Consider the following 16,888-nt stretch of genomic DNA (forward strand, 5'->3'; position numbering starts at 1 on the left):
TTGAACCCACTGCGATATATCGTGCACTCGCGATAGGAGTGTCACCGAAAGGAGCATCGAACGCGTAAAAAAGGGAGAAAGTCGAACGGATGTAGGAAAAGGATCTGAGAGAGGAATTTAGTGCGACGAGTAAACATCCCTCGTTGAGGGCTTCATTTATGGTCAAATTGCGGACAAATGACCGCGACTCAATGCGTTTCAATGCGCGGTTTTTCAGAGGCGAAAAAAGAAATAGAAAAAAGAAAGGGAAAAAATGAAAAAAAAAACGGGAGCACGAAAAGAGAGATTCTCGTTCCCTAAGTCGAGTTAGTCGCGCGTCTCGTGAAAACGAATTTGGAAGGAGCGAGGAGGAGTAGAGGAAAGAGGAAATGAGAAAAGAGTAGAAGGGGAGAGAGAAATGGAAAACGGCACGCAGGCACATTGTCCTCGCGACGAGTGGAATCGTGAAATACGATCGGCTTTTAGTAAAATGAGACCAAAATATAGGGTGTCCGGACTGCAACGCCTATTTCTTTTTCTCTATATCTCTCTTCTTTTCCCTCTCGGTCTACGTTCCAATAGTATACATTTTTGCTCTTTTCACGCGAATAATACAGAAATGCCCTTGAAATGACCATCTTGCTTCGAAAAATTCCAGAAAAGTCATTGTATTGTTAATCGTGAAAAATGATGGTCGAAACGATGCATTCAAAATCGCAACGTCATTAATTAAACTTATTTTTTATATTGTGATCGAAATTGTATAGATAATGAAGTTTCATTGAAATCATTGCATTTATCAATATATATATATTTTTTACCATACCGCTAGACACTAAAAAATACTTCATCCCTCACAATAATTAAAAGTTGTTGTAATTTATTATAATTTATTATAATTTTTTAATATGATGACTCATTAAGTATATATATATATATATTTTAATTTAAATTATTATTTTTTTCAAAACTGACTTAAGATAAAATTTCCAAGAAGAGCAATATAAAATTGTAAACATGTATTCACTGTATATATTCAACCATGACGAAGTCATGGAAGTTTTATGGAAATATCTTTGGTATGCTGGTTCTCTCAGTTGAAATATGTATTTGAAGCTTCCGAAATTTATGGTTGCTAGTCTAATAACTAACTCTACAAGTTTCATTCTCATCTCTTTCCTTTTAGTATTATTTTAAAGTAATATATGTACCAAATAATTTAAATATATTAGCGTTTTTTAATGAAAGAATGTTATTTATTTCACATGAGCATTAAAAAATACATTAATGAAAGTACTTCCCATCACTTGTAAAACGCTACGAATTAATTCCAACACCTAATATATATGTAACATTTACATAATACGATATAAAATTTATTTTATTTACATTCAAAGAAAAACGACACCTGAAGTTTCAAATGCCTCACACATTTTATTTTACATTTCTGTGTACTTTCTTATTAATAAATTGAAAATTCTTTCATTTTTATTATTAAAAATGTTTCTCGTTATTTATATTATTATAAAAATTTTAAATAACTTAGTGCATCGCGTTTACATAATTAAATTTCGATTTTAAATGTAACGATGTTAAATGACTGAGCATCTTCGTAGAACGGCTTTTCTCTATCTTCTTCTTCCTCGAGAAGGCCTAAAGCGAGAAAGTTCTTTTCCTCTGAAATGTATTGTTGGCCTTCTTTCAATAGACGATGGTTTTCAGCATTGTTTGTTCTAAGTCCCTCGTCGAAGCTTTCCTTAGTCCATTTGATTTCATGGTTGTCTCGTGAAAGTCCGAAAATATCTCTGAAAACAGAAAGATCGATAATCTCTCGTTAATATAATAATCTCTCAGTTTTATTATTTAAAGATTTTATAAAAGAAAGATCAATATAAGTTTATAATTCAAAGAATCTGTTTCATTGTAACACTATCATGTTTTAGAAAATGCTTGAATAAACAACGTGAAATATCCATAAGAGTTCGAGATATTTTACTGAACCAACTTAAATAAACATTATTTTCGTTATGACAATGTTGTTGTTTAATTACATTATCTAACCTTTCACCGACAATGTTAGATTTTAAAGAAACAGTTGATTTTTTGATAGTGAATTCAAGGTCAATAAATTTAAATCTGTAAAAAAATAAGTGAAGTACAATTAAATTTTCATAATAATAAACTCACTGTTAAAACCTTCACAAATATATATACATAAACATTTTTTCAGATTTTGATACAGTCCAGGACAATATAAAAATCTGTATTAAAGTTCGAAGATCCACATTGCGGATGAAGGGTGATAATTTCACATTATCGACGGAGGATTAATTACATATATGTATATAAACTGCATATAACAATCGTAATATTGTTACATCTAAAGTACAAATTACATCATACCGATGAATCGAAATAATACTGATAAAACGAAGAGACGATGCCACGAAATGCAAAAACTCGGCAGATTTTAATATTTCTCCTTTTATTAAATCCTGGAAGTCACAAAGGTCAATATCTATCAAAGGAGAGAAAAAAAGAGAAAGAGAGAGAGAGAGAGAGAGAAATAAAGAAAAAGAAAGAGACATGCTTCGTCGAATCCTATTTAGGAGGCAAATTGATGGCCTGGAGTCTCGCTGAATGCAGTAGTTCTTTTTTCAGATATCATTACACCAAAGGGGCAGATGCAGCAGCAGCAGTAGCAGCATCCCTCTCAGTCACCCTTCGCGAAGCCACGAAGAAAAGACCCCTCGCCTCATCTATCCCCCCGCGAATGGAATGAAGCCAGAACAATCTTCTCTTTATAGGAGACATACGAAGCTATTCGAATCCTGGGAACCGTTTTTTCCCTTCCTCCCCCTTTGCCATCTCCACTGCTATTCCGCTCGGTCTTCGCGGTTTCTCTGTCTTTCGCTCGGCACACAATTATTTTCACAGCTTGGAATCCTCGTGCAAACAATACTTGCCAGCTCGTATGCACACGCGCGCGAACTGATGCATCGAAAGCCGAAACCTCGTCGAAACCCGCCGCTATTCGCAGCCGTCGAGAACGTGACGTCGGCGTTATCGTAAGGCTTAGTGCGGGAAAGTCCGCAGAATGCTTTCGGCGAAGCGAGACGGATGATTGGGCTTCGCTCAGTTGAAGCTTCAGAGAAGTTTACGGACAGAGTTGCTTTTGACAGGAAAGATATCGAAAGGACGATGCCACGTGAAAATCAAATCGACTACATTTGAGAAAAACCGAGTCAAATTGTTAATCATATTTATGTCATCAATATTTATAGTTCAATTTTCTTGCTAAATAGTTTATTTTTTTCCGAAAGAGATTAATCTACTTATATATATTTAAATAATTACTTTAGAAACTTTCTCTCTCGTTCACTAATACGTTGTTATACAATAAATCATTTTTTTCAATAATTTTAACTAAAAATTTATAACTCCATTACAACTTTAAAATTGTTATAAAAATATTGTAACTTTTTCTGGCACTTACAATAACTTTTTTCTCAAAGGTATAGAATTGTGAATGAGATATTATATTCAAATTCATGTAGGGTCACGAAACTTATTTTCCTTAATTATATATGTTTCATGTACGTGAGTTTTAACCGATTCTGATTTCTAAAGAAAAGAAGAAAACTTTGTTAAAAAAAAATATAATACTTTTCGTTGATGCTGTCGACACGTCTACGCAGATATTTTTCCATCATAAACACAAAATTTATGGTTGCATTTATTTATGGATAATCCTAGAAATTGAAGTCCATTTTGTTTGCGCATGTTGCTTGCATATATATTGTACCTGCAGAGAAGAATAATTCCGAGAGATAGCAGTAAACGCTTCTTTCCCTCCCTTTTTCTTTCTCATTCTTTGCGCTAATGTAATGAAATATTTTCACCATCCATGATGCACTTAAGCTCGTGGCGGCCACAGCTCACGCGAAACACGAAGTATGTTAATGCTGCTCATAAAGCTCCGCAACAGGTTCATTTCTCCGAAAGGCTTGGCGCTCGCGAAAATCCACGTGGAGATGCGTTCGCACGTATGGCGATCGTTTATCATCTGGACACCTGAAAAATCTTACGAAATCGTACGTCGTACGTGGCTTTGAGGCCGTTTTGTTAACGAGCAACATCCTTGTCTCCGATGGCGGCAGTTTTAGAAGACGTGTGCACTTGTCAGGAATACAAGGCTTCAAGTTTTCGATTTCAATCTCTGGCCAACAGCTGCATGTCGCTATTTTTTTATTTACACATTACAGTTTTAATTCAGATTACGACCAAAGTACTTCCAATTTTCAATTTTCATTCAAATTATAATTAGGAGTTAAAATTGAAATCAAACTTGCAATAATTTTTAAATCCCTATCTTTAAGTTTATAATAATAATGTCATTTTCTCATTTTCCTCAATACGGGATTATTTGATGTGCATTGTGATGAAACAAAAGCTAAAATGGTCCGAATGGATAACAGTTTGTGAAAGTGATCTTTTGGTCGCGAGACAAGTATTAGTTTGCCGGTGCGGACCAAACTAGAATCCCTTCACTAACGAAGATACTTGGACTAATCTCGCAATCAATCTTGGGGTAGGTACGGTCAGAAGGCAACAGCTGCCACGTCGAAATCGATGACGTCACTGAACGCGAAAGATCACTCCCTTACAGCATCCGATTCGGCTGAGGACGACTCTGCTGTGCGTTTCTATTTTCCCACCCTTCGTCAACTGACGGCATCATTCCCCGTCTACCATCTGAAACAGCTGCTTACTTTTAATCCGTATCGTCAGCGAGACAATGACTTTGTTTACCTGGACTCATCATTGTTTTTCGCATCCGCGAAAACCCGAGTATTCTTCACCCTTTCGAGACTTTTCAAGTCAAGTATCTTTTTAAATTATCATTTTTTTATTATTAGAATTTAAACTTATCTATCGCAATCTCGTGTTTCTTATACAGTTTCCAATTTTTTGTGACCCTTTATAGGAAATTCACAGAACAACGAAACTTCCTTGTATTTCTCAGATATTGTTGAGAATGCCATAAATTTTGAATGGCCCAACACTAGGCTGTCGCTAATTTACGTTGTATTTGCAGTCACATATCTGCTTTTATTACTTGTTTGGAGAACGAGAGACCCTGTCGCAGTGACCTACAACCCTAGCCAGCGTGGCGGATTACACGCTCGTGTCTCACGGGTCAAGATCATCGTACAACCATTAGCAGCGCTGGCCACCTCATAATCCGTCGACACATGACCCTGACTGACCGGAAAGACACCCGGAAAGACCGCCCGTCTCCAGTCGGAAGACCAAATCGCCAAACATCAAACGAGGAACGTGCCAATCCTGTCTTGCAACCATCTCGTCTTATAACCGGGATCTTAGTCACATTCGGCTCTGATGTCTTATTTTCTCGCATAACCTCGATGTCATGAAAAATTATAACAGTCATAAAACATTGCAATCAATTAAGAAATGAAAAAAATTATAAGAATATTTGTAAAATCGACACACATTTTAATATTCTTTGTTATTTATTATTTTCTAACGAAAAACGTCAAAAATTTATATCGAAAATAAATAATACTAGTGATAGCATTCATGATTATCGATGGCGAAGTGAAATATTTTCTTTCACATGGAAGACATCTTTGTGAACTACATTGCGAAATCCCATTGCAAGAGGTGTAATATTATAAGATATCAAATAATAAAAATGTTAACAATAAGAATGATCTACATTACAAGTTTCCGCTTTGTTAAAGTTCTCACTATCTACAATCTACCGTTCGCTCCCTTGATTATTAGTAACACTTTTCAACCAGCAGTTCGTTGACACACGACCCAACGCAACGAAAGAGCGAGTAACTCGGGTAACTAGCTCGAAATGAAGAGGTCACCGGTACGTGCCGATCCTGTTTATCCAACCAGACCAGATTTTGAAAACTTTCTATCGTCCACGCGTTCACCGTTGACCCTGACCAATCCAAGAAAAGTGACCGTTGACGAAACTTCCACCTTGACGGCGACATGCTTTCGGTCGTTGAAGCAACTCGCACGACCGGACAACCTGCGATGCGCGTGCTGAACACCGATCACTCGCGAAGTGGAGCGTGTTTCCGGTCCGAGGACGAGCTCGCGCGACCAGACTCTCTCGTGGGCCCGGCCGATCAGTCTTCCCTCGACTGCGATGACCCTCGTAGGTCCCACGGGGTGACCTCTCCGATTATCACTGCTCGCTCTTTTAACTCATGGTAACCGCCTTTATCGCAAAGTATATCTCGTACTGCAATACGGATCAGGACTCACGATCGAGGGATCGGATTCGGCGAGTAATTAGTCCGGTTATTGCGAGGTACTATTTGTCGTGGTATTTATGGGCATTTCGAGCACGACTACTTCGTGGCGGCATTGAGCATTGATCCGCGGCGATTGAACGAGTATAAGTTTATTAGAGATAGGAGCTCTCTGAACGATAAGTAATAGTGATAAGATTGGATCGCGAGAAATAAATATTGCTACGGAGACAAGCTATCTTGATAGCTTCTTCTTTTGCCACTATTCGTGCCGCCGTTTCCATCATTCGACTTACACAATTTGAGTATTTAATCCTTAGATAAAGATTTTAGTGTGTGTAAAGATTTGCTTACTCCTGTCGTTTTTCCTAAAGTAGCAAAATTCTATCTGAATTTAATTAAATTTTAGCCTCTCCTTGTATTTAATCTATATATTTTTTCTTTTTGATGTTAAATTCATGACTACTTTTCTCTGAAAGTATTTAAATTTTCTCATAGATGTATGCTTTATACTATTATTTGTATAGGTCCTAATGCTGTGTCCATATACCAAAAAATAAATAGTATAGCAGATTTCGAAAAGCCAAGACTGTAGTGTATCCGGTCCATGTTCGGATACCAGTTTGAATTAAGAGATAACCAGAGACGTGACACATGAATGAAATCTTCAGATAGAATTCTCTGCATTTTAAATCCAGATCACATAGTGAAGCTTCATCTCTCGATTTTATTATAATCAGTTTTATGCTGTTTTTCATTTTGTTGTCTTTAAACAAGTCAACTTCACTTTCAAGAAAAATCGCGATTTTTATTTTAACACGTGAACATTTTTTTAATGAAAATATTAAATAGTTTTAAGGAAATTTATTTCACATATACAATTTAGAAATGAATTTTGTTATTGATTGTTTATTATTTTTGTATTTTTATCATAATTTTCATAAATTTGCATTTAGTTAAGTAATTATTATCAAATCATTTTATAAAATAATAAGACTCGTAATTTTTTTAAACTTTGAGAAATTTCATTAAATGTTTGAAATTAATTTTATATATGCATTATTAATAAAAACATATCTTACAATTAGATATTCGAATATTTGTTGACACAGATGCTCCCGTTTTTCTCAGAAATTTTTGTAAGATTTAATGATATTGGAAAATATAGAAAATATAATTCGTAGGACTTGATACGTGTCAGTTCAGTTTTCAGAGCAATCTGAGAACCATTCGGACTGAGGAAATGTCAAGTTCTGCTTTCTAAGAACGGGGTATGTTCCCGTCAACTTTCATTGCTTCATCATATGGTCGTCGTCTATGAAACGATACCTTAATGGGACTTTGACAGGGACCTGTTCGATGGTCAGAGGTCCAGATGAGAAACCGGAAGTCGAATACCTAGGGTCAGAGCGTCAGTGGTCGTCAATTCGAGTTCTGGTTCCGAAACGAGTCAATTCTTCACAGCGATCGACCTTTGTACCTTGTAGAAGGGATCAATTCACCCTGACTGATGAAAAGGAAAATCTGGCATCACCTGTTCCTTCCAAACGTCCGCGCATTTATTTATACGAAAACAGGTCCTCGCAATGAGAGATTGAAAGTGTTGGAACCGCATCTTTTATAACTTGTACTCACTTCATTAAAAATATAGCATTGCCTATTTCTTTGATAAACTAGTTTCATATACAAAAATAAGAAAAAGTTGCATTTTTCTATTTATTATAATTAATGAATGTTGTCCAAACAAATAATCATGATTTTAACTGAAATATGTTTTTATTAACAAACATACTCGTATCTTACAATAGGTAAATAAAATTAATTTTAAAAACATTTAATAAAGTTTTTTGATATTAAAAACAAATTACGAATAATAATTTCGTGTATTAAATTAGCAAGCAATTTAATAATTTTGATGCTAATAAGCATCTCATAAAAATATTAATAATTTTGATGTTGCATATAAATTCGCACTGAAAGAAATATTAGCATTAAGATCCGTTTTGATCGAAAATAAAATTATTTTTCTTAATTGTTTTAATAATAAATTATGATTATTAATACGTATGCAGTAAAAAAAAAAGATTAATAGTAACGTATATTTGGAAATGATTGTAACATTGTAAACAACTGTTGTTAACAACGTTATTAACATTGGACAATATTTCAAATACTTTCAGAGATATAAGAGAGATACATATCAGAGAATATTTGTAAACGTATATTTTCCAAAATAATAGCAAAACCGACAACTTGATTTATTCTTAATTTATGCATACCCGGCGATATCGATATCTACTTTTTACTTGTTACATTGACGCAAACAAGTTTTGCCAATATCAATAATTCTTTTCACTGCCACACCTCTAAAAGACTGCCAATTTATTCAGAATTGTATTCGCTCAGACAACACAAGAAAAAAAATCACTAATTCTCTCATTAGGACAGAGCGAATTCGCGGCATTTCTCGCTTCCGATTCTTCAGGTAAAGATGAGCGCCGGGGATGGCTCCTGTTGCCGGTCGTTCTGTCTACAGTACAATGGCGTCCCGTCGCGAACGCGTATTATGCCGCCCAATGTTTCCCGCTTCCAGCTCGTGTACACATGTGCACGTATCTCGCAAGAGAGCATACCCGGAAGAGAATATATCCCCTAACCGTCTCCTATTATACGATCCCCGGGCCGATCGAGGGGTGAACTTATTTGGGCCACGGCGTCGATCCCCGGAAGGGGTGCAACCGTGCAACTATAGCACCTTCCGTTCCGAAGAGATGCTTCGCAGGAAGAACGAGAGGGAGGAGGGATGGAAAGGGAAAGAGTCATCGAAAAAGAACGGAGTTTACTATCCGGAATAGACGTGGAGAGGAAGGGGTGACAAGTCGTAGGGATGCTGTGGGAATGTTCTCACAAGCGGAGAAGATCACCTGTAACCATTGTGAACGACGTTCCTTTCGGCGAAGGAATACACTTACCCCCAGCGATCGGTATCATCTATAGCTGAGATAATCCCGACGCAATCGACAAGAAGCTCTCGTTCGAGTTCTGAGAATACTTGTTCGCATTTTTCGACCGAAGAACTTCTTTCGGGATACTCAACGCTCATCAACGAGCTTCGGGAAGATTGCGAAAAATCAAGAGAAAATGTTTGCTTCAGAGAGAAATAACGTGGGGAGAAATATATACGAAATATTTATTATTTATTTGATTCACGATTAATTTTAATCATTAATTAATTTTATAGATTATGTCTTCTAATTTAAATTTTCCGCAATATCTGACTGGTTAAATTCTATTTGGCAAGAATGGAAATTTGTTGTAAGAAGAAAATTCAGTCATTTCGTGCCCTTTTCCCGAATTTTTATTATTACTGAACAAGCAAGGAATCTTTTTTTTTATGAAGCGATATCATAATATTCACAATGTACTTCATCAAAAATTTGATGTCCGCCTACAAAAATATGTTAGATGCTGACTAGATGTTGAACGAGGCACGCAAGAATTTTGCGTGGATATTACTTGCTTCATGATGCGAAGCAAGAGTATATCTGACGAACCAAGGCTCGCATATCTTTTCTCGCGCACCAAGGAACACGTGCAACCCTTCGACCAACAACGCGGGCCGCCCCTTTTAATTTTAATTTCCTAGCAAAATCCCCTCTTTTGTAAGTAGAGCGAGCGGACTAGTCGATTACCAGAGAGAAACGGGGCCGATGCGGGCGAGAGGAGGAAGATTGGATCGCGAGAGAGAGTGAAAGAAAGAGAGAAGTATAGCTGGAGAAAGGGAAAAATGGGGATGCGGCGTGGTGAGGAGCAGGCTCCGTTTTCCACGCACATCATCCCTTTTACATTTTAATTTCTCCCCTTTTGCGCCGGCTTTCCAAAGCGTCTTCCGTCTCGTTCTCGCTCTTCCAGAGCTAGGTAGCATCCCTTTAACATTATAATGTTCCCTCTCTGCGCTGATGCCTCCTTGTCGTCTGCTCTCCTTTTTCCCTCTGGCTTCTCTATGCCGCCTCTGTGTCTCTTGATTTTTTTTTCTACCCCTTCGGTGACGGTGTAACGTACCGATTTATGGGTTAGCAGGCGAATTCTAAGGAAATGTTATGCCACCGACCTGGAATCAATGCTAAAACCGTTGGAGGCGGTCGAACGCGTTGCAATTTTACGTTATTAAGTTTTCGAGCACAGACTTTCTCTTTTTAAATTGTCTCTCTATAGCATACAAATGAGAAAGAGAGAAAGTAGTTTAATTAGAAGAGATTAAAATGTATGAGTTACCATTCCGTCATATTCAAACAGTTACGTTGTAAGTAACATATATGAATGAAGTCTAAATGCAAATCTCTGCTTTTCAAACATACCAATTGACTTTAAAATTTTAGTCTAAATTTTCATCGAGGTTTAAATTTCAATTTCGAAGGATTTTAGATTTTAGAACATTTTTTTTTTTATTTTACTTAGAATTTTGTTGATTTGAAACTTCTATCACTGACATAAAAGAATTCTCACAAAAAATTTAAACCCTACCAGCTGTATACAACGTCTTCCTCTCCGACCACCTTGCTGGAATTTAACGTTACAATATCTAATATGCATCCCCTCTACGCGGAATCAGTAACGAAACCGTTGGAAATTCAAAATCGTGCTGGTTCGGATTATCGAGTACCCGAGAATCTATCGATCATAATGAGAAAAAGGGAGCGGAGAAAGAAATGCAGATCGCGTGCAATGTGTGTATGTGCGTGTGCGTGTGCGTGTGCGTGTGCGTGTGTGTGTGTGTGTGTGTGTGCGCGTGTGTGTCGGTTGACATACATTAACCGCCACGACGGAAAGTGGATTAAAGTGATGGAATTATTTGCAGGGACTTTGCATACGTGCGTCTTTGCGATGGAACATCTCGCAATTGTCCCGCGATACAATGCATCTCTATTCGGATGCAACGCGCAACGGAAGTCCTTCTACCTCATCGAAGAAAGGATTCTCATATCGATGAAATGTCGCGGATCCGACGGTTGAAAATGTTATCCGATTACAGTATTCTATGTAAACGTTAAGCTTCTCTCTTTCGAGGCAATGCAACTGAAATCGTGAAGCAAATTGTTGTAAGCAAGGAGAGATATCTGAAATCTCTTTTATATTCAAATTTCTAATCCATAATTATACAATGTAATAATTATCTAAAGAGAGGAGATATATTCCTCTTTAAGCAATCCTCTGATGTCACTATCAGTCAGGTTATTTAAAGTTTTAATGCTAAGTATCTTAGTAATTTGACTATCAGCGTAAAATTTTAATTAAAATTAAAACTACTTGAAATATAAATTTTCAAAAATGAAAACTTGTTACCCAAATTCGTGTTAGTGAATATACAAAATAAAGAGATAGTAAATTTATTACAGCAATTCCAAATTTGGAATTTCTATAAATTTTTAAATTTCTAATTTCTTTGCTAAATCTTGTAATAAAACGTAAGGATATACGTATAATTTCGACAGTAGTTTAAACAATTAACAAATTCTGAAAATCTCTTAGTACTTCAGTCATTCTAATAAACGGTAATAGGGTCATTTTTCTGCGCACTACAAAAAAATGCAGCTTGAAAGGGTTAACGTGTCGTTCGAAGAAAGTTCCGTGATTAATGATTTACATGACGGACCGCCCGGCATCAACCAGGCACGTTAGTCGGAGCCCAGCAAACGCAGAATAGAGATGACGTACAACGCTGCGGTCCGACGAACGATTTATTTTACAAGGTGTAGAAGTGCAACTCTTGACCGCCCATCAAAGTAACGAGTAGCCGGGGAACGCTCTTGGGGAAGCTTGATGGAATACTGACAAGAAGAGAAACAACACATCGGTCAGCATGGTTGCTCCGAGGGTCATCCGTCGACGAGCGATTTGCATTTACGATGCAATTGCGCGTCCCGATGATAAACCGTCACTCTAATATCGTCTTGTTTGCTAAATTTTGTTGAAACATTAGATCTCACGTTGTAGCTCGATGTACAAATATTATTTCGTATATAGATTATAATAGATTCTTAAAACTAATTACACACATATTTTTTATGAGAAAAACATTTTCCCTTAAGATAAGATTATGCGTTCTTATCAATAAAAATATATATATATATCAATAAAGAAATATTTTAGGATTTTATGGTCGTACATATTTTTCTTCACACAAATTGTAATAAATATTTTCTATGCAATATACAGGATTGTATTAAATAAACTATTCAGCATTTATATGATACATAATATACATTATGAGTAATATGTTATGAATAAAAAAATCTTATGTTAGTGAACATAGATCGAAAGCTCGAATAGGTTGAGTTTTCGACCTACGTTCTACACTAAGGCTTTTTTACTCAGTATGATGTGTATTATTTACTATGTAAATGCCAAATGATTTTTTTAAACACCTGGTACTTCATGGAACAAAACACTTACATTTTTTCTTAAAATAAGCGCATCTTTATTAATAGAGAAATATGTTAGGACTTATCGTCACATTAAATATGTTTTCTTTTTTACATTGATATCACCGCAACATTTATTCAAACGCGCGATTGTTATTAAACGAGCAGTTACCACGTAAGCGATTCGCTGGTATTTTCCTTGCAAATATGCCGGTCCTCTCAGCACTTCAGGAATAGCTACTAGCAAGATGAAGCAGAAATTATCCTTTGCCAAATATTGTCCCGCGCTAGGATCTCCGATCGGGAACGTCGTACTGACCGTGCGCGCGCGCGCGCGTGCAGGGAATATACAAGCAAAAAGTAGGGTCCTGGAACGGGCACAGTCGCCGTCGTGGATCTTTGGATTAAGACGAGCTGACGTGGCACGTGCTAGATCTTCTCAATGCTGCTTCTGCGGCACAACTCGAGTGACCATTGGTCATTGTCGCAGGAGGGAACGCAAAAAGGAAAGAGAACCGGTTACCACCTGCTAGGACAAACGGCAGGTCTTAACGCAAACTTGGTCCAGCGATCGCTTTAAGAGGGACGGAAATAAGGTTCTATTTAAGTGGCGCTTGATTGAGAGAAATTAAAAATAGAGAGATTAGAGAATTGCCCCTTTTAACTCTATAAATATAAATGATTGGAATTAACACAGTCAGTGACTATTCGCGACAGATAAAGAATGTCACTATCATTATTATTGAAATACAATTTGAACAATCAAATTTTATAGAGATCCTCTGTAATTTAAATCTTTTTTTGGCACACAAATGAAATTTCACTCTCAAATTTCTCCAAAATAAAGAAAGAAGGGCAAAGTCCGCTTCCTCCACTTAAAATATCTCATTCAAAAACTGTTTGATTATGTAATAGAGACGTTAAAAAGTAATTCTGAATTTTTTCACATTTTTTTTGAGAGCAGAAAAAACCGGATTGCAAACAAAAGGGGTAAAAAAATGATTGCAAATAGAGGATTAAAAATAAATTAATATAAGTTTCCAAAGTACCTAAAGAATTTTCCTGGAGAAGAGGGGATTATTTCAGATTCGAGCATTTTAACGATGGCGGGAAAGAGTTCGTTGGTCACCGACCGCGATGGAGACACCCGCGAATTAGCATATTATCCGTTACGGTAGTTGCTCGGCCGTTTCTTCGCGGCACGACTCTTCCGGAGGATCTGCAGCCCTCTCCTTATTCTTTTTATGGTCATCAGTTGGCTCGGTACGTTGACCGGCCGCAATTCGCTACATGCTCGTCAAAAGACCGCCAACCGAACCCCCTCTGTTTGATCGCGAGAGGCTCTGAAACGCACGCATGCACGTACGCGCGTATGTATGTGATCCATGATCGGATCGTACGTGCAACGTGCGCGTTACCGTCCATCCGGCAAACAATAGGAAATCCCGGCTACTCGCCGTCGACCTGCAGTCGACTGAAATCGGATAGGATTGGCCAACGCCCCGGATCGTGACCTGCGCTGGTCCTGCCGGGAACACCTTCCTGAACGTTGGCCGTGGAAGGGGTAGTCAGGAATTCAATTCCACCCTGGACGACGTTGGCGCCGGACGCGAATTCCTCCTGCGCGTTCAGCATCGCCCTGAGAATTACCGTTGGTAAAGAAATGTCACTTTACAGTCCTGCGTTAAAGTCGATTTAACGTAGGTCACTTATAAAATAATGGTTTTAAGATTTTGATCGTTTATTCCTAGTTCACTCACACGATGTTGTGATTTCATGTACCATACTCAATTGTATAAATTAGATTATTTAATTTCATTCGCTTTACCATTTGTGACAACTAACAATAATAATAGTTTACACGAACGACGAAGAAACTCTCTCTATTAATTGCGACTCCTGCGAGATGTTCACAAACCTCATCATTAGTTAGATTGGCGTGATTCGTTCTTTTAGCTTATACAAAGGTTTTGGCGATTTCGTTGAAAAATCTATTAATTCCGTAAAATTTTGATCAGTCGATGCTACGATCTCATCGATATGACCTCAACTTGCTGGCAGAGATTGCTTATCCCCTTGACCTCTTGGCCCGCCACGAATTATACGCTCGTCAAAGTTAATGACATTGTAATGATCGTCCGGTTTATAGGAGCCCGCGACGATATCCCGAAAAGGATAGAGAGGAGGGAGGGAAGAGGAGCATTCTCGATGACTGATGGTCATCGCACGACCAGTGGACAGTACAGGGTTAAGGGTCAGATCTTCAGCTAATCCTGATTAATCGCGGGTCCTCGTGTCTTCTTTCCTTCAAGTACGAAACGGAGGGACGTCGGGGAGAAGGTTGCACTTGAGAAATGTCAACGATGGTTACGGGCTCGTGGTTACCCCCCGTCGTGTCGCGATTCGAACGTTTGGGGATATGTCGAACAGATCGTGGCGTATCGCTCTCTTGGTTAAGGGCGATGAAAAGGGGACAGCTATTTCAGTAGTGTGTACTGTAAAAGAGGGTAAATCAGCATCGGCATGTGCTATCTTTAGAGCAAAAAGCTTTCGGATGTTTCACGATTAAGATACAATAAACGACGAACGCAGCCGTTATATCTGGACAATTATTATGTGAGACACAAAATATATTGGCTATTTGTTTTTATGTAATATAAGTTTGTTGTAATAATTTAATTTTATATTTACATTTGTGTACTTTTAAAAAGTGTCTTATCTTTTAGCGTACTTTGAAAGTTGTAGTATAAAGTTTAAGTCAATGAAAGCCTTAATATTTTTATCGAACAATAGAACTTTATTGTGCAAGCTGTATTATAAATAAGGATTACATATTTAACGAAGGAATGAGTGATAAAATACACAATGCGCGCACGAATGTATGTTATTTATGTATTCGCGCATATAATTTCGAGAAGATCAATTGTCAAATTGTCGAATTTTTCATTGAAGATCTATACGTCATCGAAGAATAGCGAACGAAAGAATGCGAATTCGTATCCGACAACGACGATCAAACTGGAATTGAATTCCGAGCTAGTCTATAACTGCATTGAGAAAGGAATTTCTACAGGAAATACTGATCGCAATCAACCTTACGAAGTTTTCAAAAGCAAGCGGTACTTATTTGAGACTCAAAATGTAGTACCTAATACAATAAAACTGTACTTCAACTCACGTCAATGCAGACTCAGTAAATAAAAGAATGTATACCTTGACAAGATAAATATAAGAGTTACTCCAGGACTTTTTCGAAAATAATATCATATCTCATCTAACGTCATATCGCACGATATCGAATTAAACGCCCAATTTATATACAGATTCCATAAGAGCATCGGAAACAAAATTTACAAGGAGATAACGGCCAACGGCGAGTTTGACAGTCGTTTCGGAGCAATTTGACTGACGGTAATGTCTCATCCGGTCGCGGGTTAGACGCAACATATTACTGATATCCATTATAGCAGTGCGATGCAGTCGGACACGACGTAACGTATACGAGGTGCACAAAAACGCGTCGCGAGCATTACTCGCGGCGCAGAAAAAGCTCCCGGCAAGACACAACGAAGGATTATGGTCGCCAGCGGGATGCTGCGGCGTGTGAGATGCAGGTCATCATCTCTCACGTCGTTTTCCCCCCTTCCCTCTTGTAATGAAAGCCAAAAGAGAGGATCGGCGCGGTCCGAAGGACGGTAAGGAGGATAGAAGGAAGAGAGCCCGTTGTCCTGCAGGACGTCCGGGCACCAGGTGGCCAGGATCGGGGCCCATTACGTTCGTGGATTAATTGTGATGCAAAAACTCACAGTGGCTAACGGAGTGATAGGAGTGTCCGTCTTCAACGGGTTCCGGGTTCGGCTCGGTCTTTTTGTTTCGTCGTCCGCGCGAGGAAGAGAGGATGTGTGCGGCATAAGTTATCAGCGTGATTAAACAAGGGATTGCCCGATGCGTCCTGCAGCTCACGGGCAACGGTCAACTCGGCCGTTGCAGGTGGCAGATTTGAAGATACTGCAGACTTCATTTCCAACGCGTAGAGTATATACATATACGTACACACATCTCTATTCGAAATTTAAGAAATTAATTTCAATTTCGAATACATTGAAAGAAAAGATTGGCTGCTGCACAGCAAATTAGATGGTAAAACGTGGCACAGCATTCTTAATTGGCTGTAGCAGTCCAATTGCG

General features: G+C 37.9%; 1 long non-coding RNA gene across 3 annotated transcripts in view; it reads right to left on the bottom strand.

Annotated features, from left to right (window-relative positions):
* Nucleotides 1-1,388: 1,388 nt before the first annotated feature.
* LOC105146130 (uncharacterized) overlaps nt 1,389-16,888 on the bottom strand; it is a 62,127-nt gene continuing 46,627 nt past the window's right edge. For all 3 annotated transcript variants that reach the window (XR_846146.2, XR_846145.2, XR_015547148.1), the window contains exon 2: nt 1,389-1,784. This is a non-coding gene — a long non-coding RNA (uncharacterized LOC105146130). The remainder of the gene's footprint in view (nt 1,785-16,888) is intronic.

Source organism: Acromyrmex echinatior, chromosome 13 (assembly GCF_024713525.1).
Source record: "Acromyrmex echinatior isolate Ae372 chromosome 13, ASM2471352v2, whole genome shotgun sequence".
Taxonomy (NCBI): domain Eukaryota; kingdom Metazoa; phylum Arthropoda; class Insecta; order Hymenoptera; family Formicidae; genus Acromyrmex; species Acromyrmex echinatior.